The following is a 7,234-nucleotide window of genomic DNA, read 5'->3' on the forward strand; positions in this document are numbered from 1 at the left end:
GTAAATCCATTGCCACACCTATTCACTGTGTATCAGTTTTACATCTCTGGACAAATCTAGGACCCTTGTCATAAGCTCTAAACAGACACATGCCATATTTACAATATAATCCAGAGGTGTGAAGATGGTTTGCTTAGAAAAGCCACAGCTAATTTAATCCTAATTATTCTGATGGTTGTGTCCCTTTGACAGCACAGGCTTCAGCTGCTAATGAGGAAAGCCTATCAGGTCTTCGCTGACTAGCTAGCTGCTACTGTACCTAATCTGTTACATCTGGCCTTGTCAATACTTGTCAAAGTATTGTATAAATCTATATGGGATTCAGTCAAATCCCGTATTTCTTTCACTTTGAGGTTGCAGCTTTAGTTGATGGCTTTTTTCTAAACAAACTTCAGACATTTGGGTAAGTTTCTAAGATCACTTATGATCAAAGGAGAGAAAGGCTCTTTTTTTTTTTGAATCTGGTTTGAACTCTTGACACATTTTTCTTTTTTTTTCATACATATTTTCATTCTTGTATGTGTTTTGATGACAGGTATGTATCTGCTTTTGTTTTAACTGAAATTTTTAGTTGTCAAAAAATTTTACTAATATACATTTGGGTTCACTTTTTTTTTTTTTGTGGTTTTTCTTTTTTTTGTCTGAAAGATTATTCTTCAAAGCTCCAATAGATGTCACTATCAAAATATAAAAGAGAGCTGGTTGTGTAATGAAGTCAAAGAGAAAGGCAGCAGGGAAGCCTTACTCACTGGACTGCTTCAAATCCCAGCATGACAGCACAATTCATTAAGCTAGACACTGAAGCTACCACCCAAACAGTGCACGTCTTTCCATTCTTTATGTCTTTACTGTTAGATCAAAAATATCTAATAGTTTCACTTAATAGCAAAGTAAGACTGAAATTACTGAGTGTCTGGGCTAACAAGCACTTTCCTGTTCACTTTCTGCTCTCTCCTGATTTAACTACAAAAAATGGTCTATCTTTTCTTTAGCCCACTTTGTACATTACTGACCTGTGTTTTAAAAATGCTCATTTTTCCTGTTGTTTTGGATCGTATCTGGAGTAGGTCTGCTATGAAGCTTTACTACTGTTTTTGGAAGACCTGTCAAAACATGACAGGGCTGCTTGAAATGGGTGAGGAAAGCTTATGAGTAAAATGATTTCAGACCTGTATGCCCACGTTCCAGAAAACTTTCAGCTTTTGTACCGACCAAGCAGATACTTTGTTCTTTTTGTTTAACTCTTAAATCTTTAAGGGAAAAAAAAAACAAAACAAAACCAAAACCACACCCAACATATTTTCTGTGTGAATATTGCAATCTTTCATAGAATCATAGAATCATAGAATAGTTAGGGTTGGAAAGGACCTTAAGATCATCAAGTTCCAACCCCTCTGCCATGGGCAGGAACACCTCGCACTAAATCATATCACCCAAGGCCTTGTCCAACCTTGAACACTGCCAGGGATGGAGCATTCACAACCTCCCTGGGCAATCTTTCATTGTTTTGAATCTCTGCTTGACATAGAATAGCAAAACCTTAGGTAGCTGCTGCACTAGCTCTACTACTTGACGCTGAGACGACTTTGCCAGCATTACTGCCTTGGAAAACAAGCTACCTTAAAATAATAAAAAAAAAAAAAACAAAACAACAGTTTGTAGTCCCTAATTCTGGGGAACAAAGCTGGGAATGGGAGAGTTTCTGTCTTTAGAAAACCTACTGACTTTTTCTATCAAACTCTATAAGCCCATATGTTGTATGTAATTTTAATCACATAGTAGAGCATTTTCACTGGTGCAAGCCTTACAAAAACTGCATCAGGCTCCATCACCAAAATACATTGCACCACAAGATGTCAGTATCCAGTGCAAACAGCTTCCATGATCATGTCTCCCTATGATATGCTTGTGACCCTTTTCATGTTTGGAGTTATTTTGAGTAACAAATATGTACAAATGTTTGCTAGTCTATTTAGAAGCTATAAGCTGAAGAAACAAAGGGACAAGAGTAGTTGGATAATTTGGTGCAAACAGCCTATCCAGCCTGGAGCCCCATTGCTTATGTAAGACGTTTTCTCTCTCCGTCTAGAATCCTGAATCTGTGCATTAATTCAAAGACACAGCCACCTGGATGGTCCTGCTAATGACAGGTCTGTGGCTCCCAGTCTAGAGAACCTTTGTCTTACAATGCAAATGCCTTTGCAAAAAGTTTCTGCCCTAAGCTACAGATATGCTACTGCACTTACCTTTTAAACCACTTCTTACAGGCAATTTGGCTGAGCCACAGTTTAATGAGCTTAGGATGTGAGGAAATTCAATGAGCCAAAAAGGAACCAAAACCAAAGGTCAGCACAGCTACCCAATTTATGTCAGCCAAGGATCAGGCTCTTCATTGTTACACACTGTAGGAATAGGAACAAGTTGCTGCTTCTTCCTCAGTTGCCTGAAATTATTATTCCTTTTTTTAAAGACCAGCTTTGCTTAGGCGTGATGGGAACCTCCAAAAGGTATAAGCACCAGTGTAGGCTTGGTTACCACTAAATGTGAGCACACACTACAGGTCACAGGGCTTTTTTCCCGCCAGAAATAGCAACACCTGAGCACATATAATCTACAATTAGCTCTTGAAGAACAGAGCAATGGGCTTTTCCTTTTGTTTTTTACCTGCTGTTTCTTGTTAGAGGAGGGCTTATTCTTTCAGCTCTCATTAATCTTCTCTGGTGTGCTACCAAAAGAGGAACCTTACCTGCAAGACTCTTCTTATCTTGAAATCAGCTCCTTAGAGAAAAGTAGACCCCAGGTCCTCATACATGCTGTCTGAGCAGTCTACTTGGATCACCACCTCCAGAGGTTTTGTAAAATGGGCAATCAGAATGCAGGCTGAAGCCACTCAGCATCACTATTCTTGAGACTTAAAAAATCTTGTACCAGTAATCCATACACAGAAGATGATAAGGTCCTCAGTTTAGCTGGCTTTCCCCATTTGTGTAGTTTCCCTGAAGAAGATGTAAGCAAGTCACTGAGAACTTTCAAGAATCCAGTGAGAAAAACGTCAAAACCAGCAGCCTCCAATAGCAATTGCCACAGCACAGCAAGATCATTAATGGGATTTTATTAGCAGATTTTCTCAAACATCTTGAGTATTTTATCTAGCCTATAATTCCATACGTGCTATTGGGATAAGAAACTAAAATGTAAAGTAAGCAGTGACCACAAGTGTGAAAAGCTGAAAAGGAACAGGTTGGTAGGACTTCAAATGCACAGTTGAAAAATAAAATCAACATATTTTCTCCAGACAAGCAAGTAAGATGCAGAAAACATGAAGGAAAAAATATATTTCTACATAATTTTAGATTACTCCCCCCTAATCAGAAACTGTTCCCTAAAGGAATCAAACATATGACCAAAGCTATGTAGTGTTACTATTTTGCATTTTTTTAACCTTAGCATCTGCTGCATATGTAGTCAGTAAAAACACAGAGGTTATGACTGCAGTTGCCCAGAAATACTAGACAGTGCTTGAGAAATATGACTATGGCTTCTGGAAAACACAAAAGTGTACCAACATATCGTATTCTGTGAGATTTCAGAGATAAATTTTCCCATCTTAGGAACCAAATGTGTATCTTCTAACCAGACAAGCTCAAGTACTATTAATTCTGCTGCTCTGAGATCTCCTTAACGAGAAAATGGGCCTTACAGTTGAGTATTTTCCACAGAATATATTTAGACTACATTACTACATTTTCCATAAGTCCCAGAAAATCTTCCAGAAAAAATAAAAACATCCCACTGAACATTTTTGGCAAATTTGACAGAGCTCAGACTGTGCAACTGAACTTGAAATGTTGAGTTACTTTTACTAATTTTAATATTACAGTAATCAATATTTTCTAACTCTTATTAATAGTAATATTGGTCATTACTGCTGTTTCTCACTAAAATCTGACTGCAAGACATCTCTGATAATTTCTTCAACATACTGATAAGAATTAACTTCATAGCTACTACTGCATGTTACACTGCCTACAACTACATTGTTTGTGAAATACTGTCTAGAGGAAATATTATCTGAACTTCTGTTAATTCTGAAAATTCAAAAGAAATACATTTAAAAAAAAAAAAATGGAGCTTTACATCCAGTAACCTGTTTAATGAGAAGACTACAGTAGAAAATGTCCTAAATTATGTATTTTAGTCGATGTATTTATACCAGCTTCAGTAGCCAGTGTTACATCTTGCCTGTTTTCATTATCTTACCTGTAAGTGCAATAGAATCTGACAGGACCATAAAGACTTGCATTGCGAATACATGTCAAATGCTCAAACCCAACAGCATACGATTTCATCTTCTTAAGTATCGTTAGACAATCCCTGCTATGTATTAGAATACCCATGCTACAATGCCCACCTCTGCAAGTGCTCAGATGTCTCTTCAGACACACTCAGATGTTTTTTTCACACATCTTAAGAGCTGGTTGACACCTCAGAGAAAATATTATGGGTTTCCATAAAGAGGTGGGAAGGGAAAGCCATTAGTAGGGTACAGAAAGTTTTCATGGGACTATGCTAACGAAATTCCAACATTATCACAGGGTTTTCCTGCAAGGAGAAATCCTGGGGTACAAAATACCGTGCAATAATTTTGCATCTGTAGCACAAACTGTTGTTCATTGTTCTTCATTAATAATACCATTTCCACACAGTCCAATTATCAGGCATAAAGTAACCATAATTAACCATAGGCATGAGTCACTCTTAGATTTGCCCATGAATAATAGGAATATTGCTGGACAATAAAAATATATATTCAAGTACACACATCTTATTATTGGCCATGAAGGCATGAATACTTTTCTTCTCTCTTACAGCTTCATTTCAGGGAAGTTAAGTGATGTACAAAATAAAGCCAAAGATTATCTGACCTTCTGTGTCGAACTTTCTTTTCAGAATCTCAGAAACATCCATTTCATTTCTCTCACCAATCCCTGATCATCAGGCTTTCCTCTGTTAGACGTTGCTGTGAAATCCAGTTCGTGATGATAGATAGGAAACTGGGAGTACTTAGGGTTTTCAAAAAAAGAAGCATGTTAGTACATGCTTACACTGCTGCAGTGTATAACACCTTACCCTCCCTCCCTTTTTTTGTACTGTGATTAAAAGAAGAGCAAACTTAAAATCTGTGCTTTCAGAATGATTAAAGGTAATAAGTCAGCTGTGAGTCAGGAGTGGAGAGAAGGTAAAGGCTGTTAGAACTGAAATCAGAAATTCGAAACTTGAAGCAAAGGGCTAGTGTTGTTATCTTCAAATAACAGGCTCATGACCTCAGTGTAGACAGACACAAGCAAAAGACACATCACACTCAGTAAGCTAATGAGCTATTCTTTGATCTAAAAATTTTATTCAATTGTCTTACTCTATTTTTCTTACCCAGCAAAATTTCCGTAATCGTAATTTATGTGCTGATAAGTACTTGCAGGCAAGGTTTGGGGAAAAAATTAAGTAGCAGAAACACCACAAATTCCATAGTGCTTAAAATGTTCCATTATTTTCTTTATTCATTTAATCTCTTTTAAATCAAATGTTATTACTAATGGGCTGCCTGCCTCTGCCACACTAAAACCAGCAGGTTAGAAAATAGTGCATAAAAGCTACAGTAGTGTATTCTCAGGCAGAGAGAGGCAGTGACAGCTAAGGCATGACACTGAAGGGACAACAAGTAACTAGAATGAATTAATAGCAAAGAAACAGGAACGAGCATAGAAACTGTGAAAAGGATAGTGCTATGTTACTGGAATGGAAACGGAAAATGAATCATTAGAGGACACTAGGCAGATTCATATGAAAATAAATGCAACATTAACAATGCGTGAGCAGTGTATTTTGAATGAATACTAGAAGACTGACAGGAGCAATAAAGCAAGTAGTCACCTTTAGGCAAGTATGTTTGGCTCTCATTTATTAAAATGCACTATCATATTTGTGGATATGAAATATGCCATTATGTACTTCAACACATAACAAGCCTAAAGTAAGACAGGAGAGGGTTTGTTTTTTTCTTTTAAAGACAAATAAACATGAGAGAGAATGAGACAGACAGAAAAATGGGAAAAAAGAATGAAGGAGGAAGCATTAAAAATATAGCAAGGAGCAGGGGGGAGAGGATTCATTTTGTATCACTTTTCTTTGCCAAACCATAAACACAAGGACACTCAGTAGTTCATTCTTACTCAATGTTTCCACATTTTTCTGCTGTTTTCCATAGGTGGGGCAAAAATGACAAAAGACTGAGCCAAGTTTTCCATTGGCCTTGATATTAATATGGAAGTGCTTCTCTGGTATGTGAGATATCTTATTTTTGCTTTACCTTGTGGTTTGTATCTGAGTTTCAAACTCTGTATTTGTACGCTTTTTTCCCTGTAGAAAGAGAAAATGCTGAAGTCCACAGTACATCTCTTGTTTGCTTTGACCAGCACTGCTGGGAGTGATAGGCAACCCATCATGTTCTGGCTGAGGTTTATGTGTGCTGCAGGGAGTTACTGAGGGCAGTGGGTCCTCAGAGAGCTGGCTCTGTGGCCCACTTTGTTTTAATTCCAAACTGAACAGGTCAAACACCAGCAGGAAGCCAGGAAACTGCAAAACTCTATGTCAGGATCATTGTATATGCCTATGCTGGAACCAGAGGTTTTATGGAAAAGGATAGACCAAGAATAGTTTTTTCCCATTCAGCATTAGCAATCAAAAAGAGTTAAAAAATTGTGAGTCAAGCCTCATGTATCACTATGGTGGTTTAAAAGGGAAAATATTTTTAAATATTACCTATCCTATAAAAATCTTGTTTGCCTTTTTGATTTTGAACCTTCCATTGCTCTTGTTTTCGGCAGTCAGAAACTTTTGGTAAAGAAAACAAATACATTAAAATAAAAACAAAATAATAAAAAAAAAGCACTCACAAGATTCCAGGAGCCAGAGTTTGAAGAAAAACTTCAACAATGGGGAATATAGCTTGCAAAATATTGCAAGATGTGGCATTCTCTGAGGCCTACTTCTCTGAGACTTCTTGATGAACTCAATCACTGAGACATAGATAGGCTATTTTTATCACAAGTTGAAGACCCAAGAAGAAAAGTCTGAACATCTCTTACCCTCAGTGCCATTCAGCATGTCTAATCACATGACGTAAAACTCCTAAAAGCTCACAGAAATTTGTTTTTAAAAAAGAAACTTTAAAATA

Source organism: Pezoporus wallicus, unplaced genomic scaffold, assembly GCF_028554395.1.
Source record: "Pezoporus wallicus isolate ANWC-B61680 ecotype Strahan unplaced genomic scaffold, APGP_CSIRO_Pwel_v1 contig_5879, whole genome shotgun sequence".
Taxonomy (NCBI): domain Eukaryota; kingdom Metazoa; phylum Chordata; class Aves; order Psittaciformes; family Psittacidae; genus Pezoporus; species Pezoporus wallicus.